Genomic DNA, 16,041 nt, shown 5'->3' with positions numbered 1-16,041 from the left:
AAGGCTTTTTCTGTCTGCATCTTTGAAGTCATGTATAGTTTTTCTTTTTTTCTGTTTATATGGTCCATAAACAATTTCAGGCATACCTCCGAGATACTGTGAGTTTGATTTCAGACCAGAGCAATAAAGTAAATATTGAAATAAAGAGTCGCATGAATTTTTTTGTTTCCCTGTGCTTGTATGTTATGTTTACAGTATGTTGTTGCTGTTCAGTTGCCTAGTCACGTCCGACTCTTTGTGACCCCGTGGACTGCAGCATGTTAGGCCTCCCTGTCCCTCACCATCTCCTAAAGTTTGCCCAAGTTCATGTCCATTGCATCAGTGATGCCACCCAGCCATCTCATCCTCTGATGTCCCCTTCTCCTTCTGCCCTCAATCTTTCCCAGCATCAGCGACTTTTCCAATGAGTGGGCTGTTCCCATCAGATGACCAAAATACTGGAGCTTCAACTTACTTAATGTTTACACTATGCTCTAGTCTATTATGTGTGCAATAGCATTATGCCTAAAAAACAATGTGTACCTTAACTTGAAAATATTTTATTGCTCAAAAATGCTAATCATTATGTGAACCTTCAGCAAGTGGTAATCTCTGTATTGGTGGAGGGTTTGAAATATTGCATGAATTACCAAAATGTGATATAAACACATGAAGTGATCAAACACTATTGGAAAAAATGTCACTGATAGACTTACTTAACGCAGGGTTGCACAAACTTTCAATTTGTTAAGAAAAAGCAAAACAAAACCAATATCTGAAGCACAGTAAAATGAAGTGCAATAAAATGAGGTTGCCTGTACATTGGTTTTTATGTTTTTTGTGTGTTTTTTTTGGTATAGAATCAGTTGCTTTTCTAGATAGAAATCCACTTTGCTATGATATATTTTTTATATTGTATGATTACATATGTTAAATGTAAGAGTTTTTCATCTATATATATGGGGAATATTGGTTTACTTACAGTTTCTTTTTTTTGGGTTTTGGCATCAAGTTAACTCTTGCCTAACAGAAGGATTTGTCTAGTGGTTTCTTACATTCCATCTTCAGGACAAGTTAGTAAGAAACTGCTATTATTTCTTCCTTGAGTATTTCTTCCATTGAAGCCATCTGGATTGGCTATTTTATTGGTAGGAAGATTTTTAACTTGAATACTTATAGAGTTATCTGGTTTTTCTTGAGTGAGTTTTGATAGCTTTATTTTTCTAAGAATTCCATTTATTGGCATGCGATAGTTTCTCAAATTCCTTTGTTATATTTATTTTCTTTTTACTGAAGTGAAATTCGTGTCATGCATAATTGATCATTAGAAAGTGTGCAGTTCAGTGAATTCAGCGGTGTCGAGCAGCCACCACCCAGTCTTAGACATTTCAAAGTCAGACTTTTTCACCACCTCAGGGGAATACCACATCCCCATTAAGTAATTACTCTCCATATTCCTTGTTCCCCATAACCTGGAAACTGCTAATTCTCTTTCTATCTCTGTGGATTTACCTATTCAATACAATACCTATTGTATTTCCTGTAAATGGAATTATACAGTATGTGACCTCTGTGATTGAACATAATGTTTTCAAAGTTCATCTGAGTTGTAGCATGTATCAGCACTTCACTGCTTTTTATGGCCACAGAATATTCCATTATTTGGACATATTTGTTAATGGACATTTGAGTTGTTTCCACATTTTGGCTATTGTCAGTAATGATGCTTTGAACAAGTGTCTGTTTGAGTCTCTCTTTTAGTTCTTTTGGATATATACCTAAGAATAGAATGGCCAAGTCATATGATAATTCCGTGTTTTACTTTTTGAGGAACTGGTAAATTGTTTTCCATTTAGGCTGCACAGTTTTAAATTCTCACCAGTGATAAATGAAAGTGCTTGTTTCTCTAGGTCCTCCCCAACACTTGGATGTATCTTGGGTTGTTATTGCATGGAGTGCTCTCTAAATGCCAGTTATGTGATGGTGGGCGATGGTGTTGTTTGATAGTGCTGTTGTTCCTGTATCTCTTACTAATCTTCTGTCTAGTTGTTTTGATCCCTTTATTATTATGTAATGCCTTTTTTCTTTTACTTCTGATAAAATTCTTTGCACTGAAACCTCATTTTTTCTGATATTAATATAGTCATTCCAACTTCCTTTTGATTAGGATTAGAGTGGTACATCTTTTTCCATCCCTTTTATTTTAATCTATTTGTACATTTATTTTTAAAGTGTGTTTCTTATAAATATTGTAGTGAGGTCCTATTTTTTTTATCCAATCTTAAAAATTTCTGTATTTTAACGAGGTTGTTTTAGACCATTTATACATAACAAGGGACTTCCCAGGTAGCACTAGTGGTAAAAAACCCACCTGCCAGTGCAGGAGATGTAAAAGATGCAGGTTCGACCCTTGGGTCAGGACGATCCCCTGGAGGAGGTCATGGCAACCCATTCCAGTATTCTTGCCTGGAGAATCCCATTGACAGAGGAGTCTGGTGGGCTACAGTCCATAGGGTCACAAAGAATTGGACATGGCTGAAATGACTTAGCACATACTTAATATGACTATTGATATGATTGAACTTAAATTCATAATTTTGCCATTGGTTTTCTATTGGTCCCATGTGCTGTTAGGTCCTCTTGTCCTCTTTTTTTGACTTATTTTGTGTCAAGTACTATTTATGATGAATTGTATCACCTTTACTAGCTTATTAGCTATATCACTACTTCGTTTTTATTAGTTTCTTTGGGATTCATTGTGTATATTCTTATCACTGTCTGTCTTCAAATAATATACAAGTTCACTTACAGTATAAAACCCAACAGCAATATACTTCCATCTCACTTCTCCTGACCTTTATGTTACTTACTGTCATGATATTTTTACTTCTACACTGCTCTAAACCACACAATACATTGTCATTATTTTTGCTTTATATAGTCCATTATCTTTTAAAACAATCTTATAAATTAAGAAGAAAGCCTCTTATATTTATTCATGAATTTTGTTCCCAGTGCTTTACATTTCTTTCTGTAGATCTAGATTTTATTCTGATATAATTTTTCTTTTGTATGATGGACTTACTTTAACATTGTAGTTTAGAAGTGTCGGTGATGAATTATTTTAGCTTTTGTTTATTGGGAAAAAAATCTTCATTTTGCTTTTGATTTGAAAGTTATTTTCACTATATATAGTTTTTCAGGTTGGTAGCTTTTTCCTTCATTACTTTGAGATGGTATTTCATTGACTTCTGGCTTGCATTGTTTCTGGAAAGCCCTTGTCCACCACGTCTGTGTTCCTCTGAACATACTTTTTTTTTTTCCCTCTGGTTGCTTTGAAGATTTTCTCTTTGGGTAAGTCAACTATAATATACCTTGAACCTTGATTTTATTTCCTTCATGTTGTCTTCTGCTTGGGGATTGTTGACCTTGAATTTATGGATTCATAATTTTCATCAATTTTTGAAAAAAAAAGTCATTATATCTTTAAATACATTTTGTCCCATCCTGTTCTCCACCCCTGCCCCAAGTGTTCAATTACACAAGTATTTCAGTGTTTTTAGGGAAGAGGGAATCTTTCCCTGTGTTTCATTTTAGATCATTTCTGTCTTCACAGATTGTTTTGTCTGCTCACTGACTAATCTTTCCTTTCTAGTGTCTAATGTGATGTTAATGCCATCTAGTGTATTTTTCATTTCAGACGTATTTTTCTTCTCTGTGTGTTTAATTTGGGTCTTTTAAAAAATGCTTTTCATGTCTCTCCTACATGCTATGCTTTCCTCTATCTTCTTGAACATGTACAATGTGTTTATAGTAGCTGTTTTAGGGACTGCGTGTGCTAATTATTTCCTGGGTAATTTCTGGTTCCTTTTCTTATTGATCAACTATCCTCCATATGAGATATATTCTTATGCTTCTTTGCATCCCTGGTATTTTTTAAATGAACAAAAGACATGATTGTATGTTGTTGGGTTATGCCTTTTTATTTACTTTAGATTTTCCTCTTGAAATGGACTCGTTGCTTGGAAAGTTTAGCCCCCATCTACAGGATCGCACAGACACGACTGAAGCGACTTAGCAGCAGCAACAGCAGCAGCAGCACCTAGTTGTCTGTGCTCTCCCAAGTGCCCGGCCCAGTGGTCCCCGTGTCGTAGGTTCCCTGGTCCAGTTGGTGGGAGTGAGGTCCACTCCTGAGGTTGTGCCAGTGATGGCGACACTTTGTTCTGCTTCTTGCTGTCACGTGTTCCCTGGCCTCAGTTACACAGGTTGACCAGTGTCCTGGTGAAGAGTCAGGTGCATCCCCACTGGTCTCAAGAGCACGTCTTAGCTCTCTCCTTTCTGGTCTTCTACCCTGCTGGTTCTCGCTGCCGTTGCCTCCTTGAACCTCAGCTGTTTCCTCACCTCAAGACTCCCCTGACTCTGCCTGGGTCCGCCTTCTGGCGCCATGGCCTTGAAACCTTCCCAGCTGTCCTCTGCGCAGCCAGTACGCATCCCATGTGTTTCCCCCTCAGGCTCCTTGTTCTGTGCTGCCTGTTGTCCCACCGCTGAGCACCTGTCTCATGTCTTCTGTCTGTTTCTTCATTGTTTGAGGCTGGAGAGTCCACCTGGTTCCTCCTCGCTGTCATGCCAGAAGTGGATGTCTCCTGAGTTCCACTGGCCTTCAGTCCTCCCTGGATGAATGCTCCAGGGCTCCCTGAGGAGTCGCCTGAGCAGAGCTGTTTACCTGCCGGGGAGTCTGCACAGGCTGGGCTCCAAGGTCCTGCTCTAAGGCACAGCGTTCTTCAACTTGGAGCTGAAACCATGTGGGTGGGGATTGCGGTGGGGGGTCCTGTCTACACCTCACTGTGCTCTTCTCCTTGCTGCTTGCCACAGACCTCAAGGGCTGTAGGAGTCAGTGCCACCCAGACTTCCACCAGGGTTAGGACTGTGGGCCAGGGTTCAGGGGAGACTGCACTCTGAGTGGTTACTGGTGTCTTTCAAGTTCCAGACTCAGTTTAGAATCCAACCATCTTTCACGGAATTCTTTTTCCTGGAGACTATCTTTGGCCTTCTAAATAACTGACTCATGGCTACATTCTTTTAAAACATTTATTTAGTTTGATAAAATTTGATATCTAAGATGATGGAGCATTCTTTGAGTTATTTTCTACCATGATTTCCAGTTATAATAATTTTTTTAACCTGTTTACAGGGCTGCCTACAGAGGGAAGCTCTTCACATGGTTCCATGTAAGTAGCGCTTCTTGTGATGCCTTTGGAGAGGTACGTCTTTAAACTGAGTGATTCTTCCCACATCAGTTGAGTTGTGAAGTCTTGCTTACATATGAAGCCATGTGTCTTGCTGACTCTCCTTGTGGCCTGACCTCAAGTCCCACAAGGGCCCCATCACAGGTCAGGTGCAGCGTCCTGTCAGTGGTGTGTGTCATTTCCCTCTGGTTTCTGGAGAGCCAGCAAGTTAAAAGAGGTAGTTTGCTTCTTTTCTAAAAACCTTCTCCAGAGTCACCTGACTACATGTCCAGCAGGGGCCTGAGAACCAGTTGTTAGCCTGGGCCAAGCAGATAGTGCCTTTGTCCCAGATTCCAGCAGTGACCAGTATGCACTGTGGCCGTCATGGTGTCACGTCCAGGCCCCAAGGACATTTCTTTGTGGCTGTGACTCCAGTTTTGCAAAACTACCTTAAAAGGATTCCTTTTAGATTTATCCTTAAGATGCCTTCATTTTTCTAAAAGTTTTCAGTGGCCTTGCTGGGAAGGCTGCTGTGGTCATGCTGGCGGCTGCTCTGTGCCCGTTCTGCTCCTCCGAGCCCCTTGCCCTGCCCTGGGGGGTGGTGCTGTCCTTCTGTTCACTTTCCAAGGCTTGGGAGGCAACATCACTGGTCACTGTGCTTGTCGGTGGTGAGATGGGGCTCTGAGGTGAAGCCTCTGACCTCATGAGCTCACATCCACTCATATCCAGCGATGGCAGGATAACTGGGAGCTGCCTTGATGACAGAATGTGGGCTCCAAACTTGGTATCTGCCCTTTTTGGTGACCTTCACCACAGCTCCGAGTGGTCCTGAGCTCACCCGATCCGGATCAGAGAGCGCTAGAGCGCCACTATGACCTTCCGGGGCCTGCTGCCAGCAGCCCCCTCGGGAGACATGAGAGACAGGGGCAAGGAGTCAGAGAGCACGTGCACAGGGGGCTTTGGGCTGGTGGGTAACCAGATGAACAATATTTGAGGAGAAAAGTTCTTAGGTTACAGATTGCTTGAGCAAAGACCTTGATGCATTTGTTCAGCAAATATTGACAGAATGCCTGTGATGGGCTGGGCATGCTTCTGGAATCACAGCCTTCTTTATTACATTCTCGTGGGGCCTATAAAACATACGAGTAATAAGTGTGCCGGGTGGTGACGCTTTCTGGGAACGAACAGAGAAAAATTGGGGTCTGGAGGCACTGATGGGTGGTCAGAATAGCCCTGGAAAGGAGCATCTGAGCAGAGCCTTGGAGGAAGCATCAGAACCGGCCCTGTGGGTGGTGGAGGGGGAAGGGCTCCAGGCCTAAGGGAGCCGAGAGCATGAAGGGGCGGGGCCGGGGAGGAGGGCAGGGCAGACACATCTCTGTCCTTGACAGCTGTGCTGCTGAGCGTGGGAGCAGGGAGCTGGGTGGTCTTTTTTCCTCTGTGTGTTGAATTGTTTCAGACTAAAGCTGTTATAATACCTGGTTCTTAGAGGACATCCAGATCCCTGCTGGCGTGGGACCAACTTTGTAATTGTGTAAATCTGGATCTAATTTTCACAGAAATCTCCAAGGAAAGGCTTGTGGAACTCAGGCATATAAACAGCACCCTGTGTGTGCTGGGCCTCTCTCCTCTGGACTTTGCTGTTGCCCACATATCTACCCCGGCATGCAGGAAACGTTGGTTCAGACCCGGCTACCAGTTCTGGACACAGCAGCATGCTTGGGTGGGGCGAGCTGGCCAGGCACCTCCCTGTCCGCGTGTGCACAGTCCATGGGCCGAATGTGGGCGCTGAGGATGCCAGCACCCCGGCAGAACGGTGGCTCCAGGGACTGTGGCTTATTTGGGGGCTCCCCTGAGGCTTGGCTAAGGCAAGGCGCAGGTTTTTCATAGGGTACCTGTCCTTCTGTGGGTAGGGAGGGAACCGTTAGGAGCTCTGAGCTGGTTGGAACAGATATGTCTGTCTCTGGTGAAGCCGCCTGCGTCTTCCTGTGGGATCCAGGGGGCTGACGAGCCAGAACGGAGCTCATCTGCCCCAGATGTTTCCCAGGGGACGGTGGCCCAGGAAGAATGCGGTTTTCCATTTGCACGTCTTCTGAGAACTTAGTGCCGTGGAGCAGCTGCAGATGGGCCTTTTTCCATCTCCGTGCGCTTGAGCTCAGACCCTGCTGGGCCCCTGACCCGCTTTGTTCCACAGGCACTTGGCTCCCCTCCGGGCTGGAGACTGGGCCATCGACCGCTCTAGGATCAGGGAATTAAGGAATCATGATCACAAATGTTTGGTGACATTTTATTCACTCTAGTCTTTTATTCTTCATGATACTGAGAATGATTATTTGCTTTCAAACTCGCCCCCGCCCCCCTCCCCGCATTAAATTGACTACCTTCACTACACAACTGGAAAATATGGAAAAGAACTTTAAAACTCACCAACAACGAATACAGACAGGGCCCTGCCACGGGACCCCCACTCCATGTCCTTCTTGGTTACCCCTCCGCCTTCAGCCTATGGTTCACGGGGCAGCCCTGTACACAGACACCCGGTCCTTCCTGTCCGGCCTCTGTCCTGCTGCTGCCAGGGACCAAACGGCCCTAAGACTGATCAAGTACCTCACCCTGCCCCGACTCCTAGAAGGTTTGCTTTTATCTGAGGCCCTTATTGTGCCTCCAACCTTTCTTCTTCCGCTTTCTCCTGTCATCAGCTTTCAGCCTCAACTGATGAAGGCGCCTGGTAATCCAGGGAGAGAAGTAAGACGGTGGAAAGCCTATTTAAGACTCGGCCCCTCCCACAATGAGACACACCCCTTCCCCACCCTGGCTGAAGACCGGAGGGTGAATCAGTGGCCAGGGACATGCAGAACAGACGATCCCAAGCGGGAAGTATGGCCACACTCAAGTGGGTTATGGAGCCAGTGACCCCAGTTCCAGCTCTGTTGGCCTCCGGAACAGCAGGAACCTGGGGTGGGCTTTTGGGAGCAGGCAGGGCTTTTCTTCTAGTTCAGTCAGTAAAGAGGTAAAGAATCTGCCTGCAATGCAGGAGACTCGCGTTTGATCCCTGGGTGGGGAAGATCCCCTGGAGAAGGAAATGGCAACCCACTCCAGTATTCTTGCCTGGAGAATCCGATGGACAGACGAGCCTAGTGGGCTCCAGTCCATGGGGTCGCTAAGAGTCTGACACGACTTCACATTCACTTTCACTTTTCACTTTCATGCATTGGAGAAGGAAATGGCAACTCACTCCAGTGTTCTTGCCTTGAGAATCCCAGGGACGGGGGAGCCTGGTGGGCTACCATCTATGGGGTCACACAGAGTTGGACACGACTGAAGCGACTTAGCAGCAGCAGCTAGCGACTATATGTATGTGTGTATGTAAGGGGACACCTTAGGGCTCTGCCATTCGGATGGAGGAGCAGGAAGATGGGGCTCCCAGAGGAGCTGGTGTTGGGGTCAGATGGCCACGGATCCCTGGCAAGAGTCTGGAGGTGAATCAACAATAAGTACACAGAAAATTATGGGAGGCCGTCCTTTATTCCAGGACTCGCATGTCTAGGAGGGAGGTGCAGTGTGAGGAGTGAACTGCCTGTGGTCCCGGCTGGATGGCGGACGGAGGTGTAACACTTAGAGGGATGGGGAGAGGGAGGGGTGGAGGCAGCTAGTGGATGACACACAAGATCCTGGCTTCAAGAAGAGCCATACAAACTGATCGTTAGAACTGGGGAGAGAAATAGCAAGAGGGTAAAAGATAAAAGAGCAAGAGCCTATGGGGCCGAGGTGGGGAGACGGCAGGCGACACTGTAACCTTCGGCTCTGTGGAACTCTAACTTTCAAAACTAGGTACATTTGTAATTTTGTTAAAAATAAAATGTAAAGGGTTGTACAGCAAATACTATTTCACACACACACATGCGCGTGCACACACACACACACACATACACACACACAACAAAAGCAGCCTTCTATCCGACTCAGCCTCCGCTTCTGCTGGGGCCAAGCGCCATGGCCATCTGGCCCTCCCAGCAGGGCTGCGTCTCTGCTCCATCATGTGGCCTCTGCCTCGCCAAATCTGGTGGAAAATCTTTCTCCTTGGGGAGCTGAGCACTGCAGCTTCTTACGTTGTATCCTTTCACAGGCTCCAGGACCCCGTGCCCTCTTGGTTTTGCATGTTTGCTGTGTGTCACCGCCTCCTCCCCCCTTTGCCCCCACGCGTGACTGTCACAGCATCTTGGTGCTCAGAGGGGACCCTGCTGATGGCGGTGCTCGGGGGCTGCGGGGGCTAAGCCTCTACTGAGACTTAGCTGAGTCTGCTCTATTTCACTCCAGGCTTCACCGCTGGGAATAAGTGGCATGCACATTTCTGCACCCTGCTTTCAAATGGAGTGGTGTACCACAAAATGTTCCAAGTTACCATTTGAAAATGTTATTTTTAAAAAGTTGTGCAGTTTCCACTATAGGGATATAAGTATTATTTTGTTAAATCACTCCCTTTCTGTTCAGTGTGTTTGGACTGTTTGCAGATCCGTCGCTAGAGCCAGTAGTCATGAGGCAGACATCCTGTGCGTCAGTCGGCCCCCTTCCCAAGGCAGTATGGCGGTGTTCATCCCTGTGCAACCCAGGTCAGAGGAGACAGACGTTTTAGAAGGGGTGTAATGTGCGACTGCCCAGTTGCTCTCAGTTGGTGAATTACAGCAGCCTGAGAGCTTGGGCTCCCAGCCCCTGAAAACCCTGGGCTTTATGCATCTCCCAAAGCAGAAACACACCCAGTATAAGCAGTTGAGCCTCTCTAGAGCATGTGGCCCTCCTCAAGTGTGAGCATCCTTGTGCACTGAGGACATTCAGCGTTCATGTTCCAGGCTTTTGTTTTCCCTGGAGCCATTCACCTTTTAATCTGATGTCGGCCGTTTGGTGCTGTCTATCAATATGCTACTCTGTGACATCATCTTCTATGGTGTTTGCATTAGGAGAATCCTTTCCCAGCCTGAAATGTGGGTAGTCACTTGTGTTTCCCTTTCTGCTTTTACTTTTTGCTTTGACATGTGCAGTCCACTTGAGATTTAATTTGATGTATGGTATTTGTTGTTCATTTGCTAAGTCATGTCTGACTCTTTGCGATGCCATGGACTGCAGCATGCCAGGCTTCCCTGTCCTTCACCATCTCCCAGAGTTTGCTCAAACTCATGTCCATCAAGTCGGTGATGCCATTCAACCATCTCGTCCTCTGTTGTCCCCTCCTCCTTCTTCCTTCAATCTTTCCCAGCATCAGGGTCTTTTCCAATGAGTTGGCTCTTTGTATCAGGTGGCCAAAGTTATGTTATTAGGTGAATATATAATTTGCTTACAAATATTGAACAATTAAGTTGCTTGCATATGTTGAAAACACTATTTGTTGAAAATTATGTCATTTTCCCAGTGGTTTGTTTTGCTACTTTTGTCCTACTTGAAAATATTGCATATACTAGTATCTGTTTCAGAATTCTCTGACTGATCTGTTTGTTCTTGTGCCAGTTGTTTAATTGCTAAGTTGTGTCTGATTCTTTTGTGACCCCATGGACTGTAGCCCGCCAAGTTCCTCTGTCCGTGAGATTTCCTAGGCAGGAATACTGGAATGGGTTGCCATTTCCTTTACCAGGGGATCTTCCTGACCCAGGGATAGAACCCACATCGCCTGCATAGGCAGGTGGATTCTTTACTGCCGAGCCACCAGGGAAGCCAGTACACTGATTTAATTTAGTTTCATGGTATATTTATTTTGGTTATTCTTGGCTACTCAATTTCTAGATGAACTTTAGGATGATTTTTAAACCCCAAGCTAATCAGATTGGGGTTTCATTTCAAATGGATCAAACCTATAATTTAAATGATAGACAGCTGGTATTTTAGCAATATTCAGCTTCTAAAAGAGGAAGATATTCTGTTTCTTCATTGATTCCCTAATTAGCCTTCAGTTATATTTTATAGCTTTTTTGCTGTATGTTTTCTCTTTTGAGCTCTTTCCTGACTTATATTATCTACTTATTGGAATTGGAAGTTTCCTATTACATTCCTCTAATATTTAATAATGTATAGGAAAGCTATCAGTTTTTCTGTATTTGCACACAGCCATGCTTTTACTTGCAGTGGGTTTCTCAGCTGAGTTTTGACTCATTCCTAAGTTGACCCGAATGCTCCTTCACCGTGAAGCGTGCTTGCGGCAGCTGGCTGTCCGGTACATGGTGTTCATCAAGTTACCCACATTTCCTTCTGTTGCTCTTCTATTAAATTTTTTTTTGAAATAAAAAATAAAAGTTACGTTTTACTGAATGTTCATTGCTGCCATTAAGAGAGTCATAGGATTGTCTCCTTTTATCTCTTAACAAAGAGAATTACATCAATGAAATTCCAAGTGTTGATTGTTGGAATAAATCCTGTTAGGTCTTCCTGATACTTTTAAATCTCTTCCCAGTTATAATACCTTTTCAGTATCTTATTTCGGCAAGAATGGGGGTTAGTAATAAGGTTAGGACTTCCCTGTAGCACAAATGGTAAAGAACCTGCCTGCAATGCAGGAGACCAGGGTTTGATCCCTGGGTTGGAAAGTTCCTCTGGAGAAGGGAATGACAATCCACTCCAGTGTTCTTGCCTGGAGAATTCCAAGGACAGAAAAGCCTGGTGGGCTACAGTCTGAGGGGTTGCAAAGAGTCGGACACAACTGAGCAACTAACACACACAATAAGGTTAGGGCCGGAGCTAAGATTAAAGGATTGGGGTTGTGTGAGCAGTAGTTACTGTAGAGGTTAGTGTGAGGGTTAGGATCAGGGCCAGAGCCAGGGTGGCCTGCTCTGTAAGTTTCTGTGTTGGACCCAAGGGAGAAAGGCCCTGGGCTTTAGGAATACAGGCTCCATCCTGAGGGGGTCCACACAGAGCGGTGATTATGGAGAGTAGCAGCCAAGCCCACGGGGACAGGACTCCGCTGGAACACAGAGCACCCCAAACACAATATTATTGTTCAGTCATTAAGTTGTGTCCAACTCTTGGCCACTTCACAGACTGCAACACACGAGGCCTCCCTGTCCTTCACCATCTCCTAGAGTTTGCCCAAGTTCATGTCCATTGAGTCAGTGATGCCATCCAACCATCTCATCCTCTGCCACCCTTTTCCCAAACACGATGGCTTTGACCAGATTTAGTCAAAGTCAATTCCCTTGGCTGTAACAGGTCTGGGATGGGTGGGCTAGGCTCCACGAGGCCCCCTGACCAGAGACCATGCCCACTCCATACTCTGGTGTCCTGTCACTCTGTGTGCTCCTTCCTGGCTCTGTTGTCTTGACCTCTAGCTGCACTGAGTCATCTGATGGGAAGGAGAAGTGTTGAGATGAAGTGAAGAAGTGAAGTCGCTCAGTCGTGTCTGACTCTTTGTGACCCCATGGACTGTAGCCTACCAGGCTCCTCTGTCCATGGGATTTTCCAGGCAATAGTACTGGAGTGGATTGCCATTTCCTTCTCCAGGGGATCTTCCCAACCCAGAGATTGAACCCGGGTCTCCCACATTGTACGCAGACGCTTTACCGTCTGAGCCACCAGGGAAGTCCTGTTGAGATGGAGGGCAGGCAACTACTTTTAGGGACCGGAAGCCTGAGTTACACCCACTGTCACAGTCCACAGGACCTCTGAACACCAGCAGTGTTCATGGGACCAAGTGCATTCCTGCAGTGGTGTGAGGATGGCTGTGTAGCAGCGGTGGTACCTGGGCAGGTGTGTGCTAGGGTGTGGTGCAGGACCTGCAGCCCCCGAGGCTGGGCTAGCCCCATGCAGCCATGGTTCCTGCTCTGAGAGGGCAGGAAGGAGTGCAGCCCATATGGGCCTGGCCCAGCCTCCCGAGGTTCTGACTGGCCCTTCATCCCGAGGATGCCTCACAGGCCTGGCCGCTCTCCTGAGCGCGGATGGAAACAAAGGGCCTCGGTGTTGTCTTCTGGTCCTGCGGCGGCCTCAAGGCACCATTCCCTCCCTCCTTCCTGTTCTTGGCTTTCCTTTCTCTTTCCTTGGCGTGTGTTCATTCTGGGCTCCTCTGGTGAGTGCTGTCGCCCCAGAGCAGCCTGGCATGAAGGGGCTGATGCCTTTCCAGGAGAGGACTCACTCCTTCTTCCCCCGCTGCCTGCCTCGTGGCTGGGCCGTCTGGTGGCCCCGTAGAGACAGCAATGGATCTGGAGCTGTGTGGCTGGCTAGGGATGGCGTGTGTGGCTGAAGGATTACTCGCCCCCAGGTACATCTCAGACGAGCGGGAGCCAGCCTCTATGCGTCCTGCGCACGCAGTGCACACCCGCAGCTTCACCTGCGCTTCGGCGAGTGGGTCCATTGTGCCCAGGTGTGAAGGGCTGTGCCCCACTTTAGCCCCTGCTTGGGTGGCCTGGTGTTTTCTGCCCTGGGTTTTCTCCCCTGTGCAGGGGAGTGCCCTGCACAGTCATAGCGGCCAAAGGTGCTTCTAGCTCTCTGGTTAAACACACTCACTCTGCTTACTCAGGCCCCCGTATTCTTCCTCTGAAATTTCCGTGGCACTTAGGGGTTATACCATTAGGTATGCCCTTCACACTCCCAGGCACTTTGTCTTCTCTGGACATGAGGGGTGAGCACTGGTGAGCTCCATTTATACCAAGCTGGAAAGAGGTTTTCAGTGAGGGCTTTCACCTTTTCCAAGAGCTCTGGCCATTTCAGTCTTTTGGGGCCTAAACCTATCACTGGGCAGCTTTGTTCACCCTGTAGTTGGGTCCACGTGCTAGATTTTGGCCTCCTGTCTCTGGCTCTGCACACAGCACACTGGTCATGAGAGGCCTCAGGACCCCCGAGCCTCCGTGGGCCGTCTGTTTGTGCAGAGCCAGGGCCTCAGGCCAGACCGGCTGGCCAGAGCACAGCTGCTCCAGGGTGCCGGGCAGTCAGCTCCTCTCATCGTCCCTGGTATTCATTTGGCAGAGTGGGGTGTAAATTATGGAAAGAGAACCTTCCACTAGGAGCCTGCCTGGGCTGGTGGAGTCAGCCTGGGGATCTGGTTTTCTTCCAGCCTTTCTCCTGGATCACTCCGTGACCGTGGCACCTTGCCAGGTCTTCGTCCATCTGTGCTGTTTCTCCATCTGTGAGGCGGGATCTCCTTATCTGTCCTGCCCAGTCCCAGAGAAGGAGATTCAGCTGTTCAGGCTTCCACAGAGAGGGTAGGGGCGTTGGGGTCTTTCCAGGGGTACGCATATGACCACATGAGAAGACAGCCCCAGTGCTTGCTGTGTTCCAGGAGAAGCTCCTCCACGGTTCTCCAAGGCCTCTGAGTATCCTATTTCCAGTGAGGACACTGACATCAACACCAGAGCGGAGTCCAGAGCTCCCTTTTCAGAACCCCTGGAACCCTTCACTTCACCACTATTAAGTCCTAGGAATTCAGACTTTAAGTCTTATGGCCAAGTTACCTTCCAGGAAACTGGGCCATTTTCCATTTTCACCAGTAGTTTTAGAGTGCCTGTTAGAGCCCAAGGTAACACTGTTGGCTGGCACAAAACATGTTTCTTTTTTGTTTTTTCCTCTATCAGTGAAGTTGAAGTTTTTTAAAAAATTATAGTTGATTTGGAATTTGTGTTCATTTCTGCTGTACAGCAACGTGATTCAGTTATACATACACATTTAAAATATTCTTTTCCATTGTGGTTTATCACAAGATACTGAGTACAGTTTTCTATGCTATACAGTAGGATCTGGTTGTTTAACCATCCTATATATACAGTAGCTTATAATCTGCTAACCCCACCTCGCACTCCATCCCTCCCTCACCTCCCTTGACAGCCACAAGTCTATTCTCCGTGTCCACAAATCTTTCTGTTTCATAGATAGATTCATTTGTGTCATGTTTTAGATTCCACATATAAATGATATCATATGGTATTTGTCTTTTTCTTCCTGACTTAATTCAGTCAGTATAAAATCTCTAGTTGCATTCAGGTCCTGCAAATGACAGAATTTAGTTCTTTTTATGGCTGGCTAATATTCCATTGTTTAAATAGTACCGCTATGAACGTAGGGGTGCCTGTACCTTTTTGAATCAGAGTTTTGTCTGGATATATGCCCAGGAGTGGGATTGCTGAATCATATGGTAGCTCTATTTTTAGTTTTCTAAGGAACCTCCACACTGTTTCCCATAGTTGGTACACTGTACCAACTTAGATTTCTACCAACAGTGTAGGAGCATTCTGTTTCTTCCACATCCTCTCCAGCATTTGTTATTTGTAGAGTTTTTAATGATGGCCATTTTGACTGGTGTAAGGTGGTACCTCGTAGTTTTGATTTGCATTTCTCTAATAATTACAGATATTCAGCATCTTTTTATATGCCTATTGGCCATTTTAATTCTTCTTTGGAAATTGACTCCAAGTCTTCTGCTCATTTTTTGATTGGGTCATTTGTTTTTTTGTTATTGAGTTGTATGAACTGTTTGTGTATTAGAATTTAGGCCCTTGATGGTTGCATGTTTGCACATATTTGCCCCAGTCCATAGGTTGTCTTTTCATTTTATTTTTGGTTCCCTTTGCTGTGCAAAAGCTTGTATGTTTCGAGGAGGGTGGCGCCGCTGTTTGCATCACAGACTTGCTTCAGCTGGCGGAGCAGATGGTGGTTGCCTTTGGTCCTCAGCAAGGAACAGAATGTATGGACACCGTGAAACTGCATCCTGAGATCACTTTAAATTTGGATCATCATTTAAATACTTTAAGTGATCTTTTCTTGTTTCACTTTGCTCATGACACTTCATTAGCTATCTGATCATTTTTGTATCTGAACTCATCAAGTAAAATATACAGAGAGGCCCAGCACTTGGAGAGGCTGAAGTAAGATACGG

At 46.0% G+C, this 16,041-nt stretch overlaps 1 protein-coding gene across 13 annotated transcripts in view; it reads left to right on the top strand.

Annotated features, from left to right (window-relative positions):
• PCBP3 (poly(rC) binding protein 3) overlaps positions 1–16,041 on the top strand; it is a 231,907-nt gene that overhangs the window by 81,934 nt on the left and 133,932 nt on the right. For all 13 annotated transcript variants that reach the window (XM_070378020.1, XM_070377990.1, XM_070378010.1 and 10 more), the window contains exon 2: positions 5,171–5,207. The gene's annotated coding sequence lies outside the window, so the exon portion shown is untranslated. The remainder of the gene's footprint in view (positions 1–5,170; positions 5,208–16,041) is intronic.

This window comes from Bos mutus, chromosome 1, assembly GCF_027580195.1.
Source record: "Bos mutus isolate GX-2022 chromosome 1, NWIPB_WYAK_1.1, whole genome shotgun sequence".
NCBI classification, from domain to species: domain Eukaryota; kingdom Metazoa; phylum Chordata; class Mammalia; order Artiodactyla; family Bovidae; genus Bos; species Bos mutus.
This window is presented reverse-complemented; position numbering and strand designations above follow the sequence as displayed.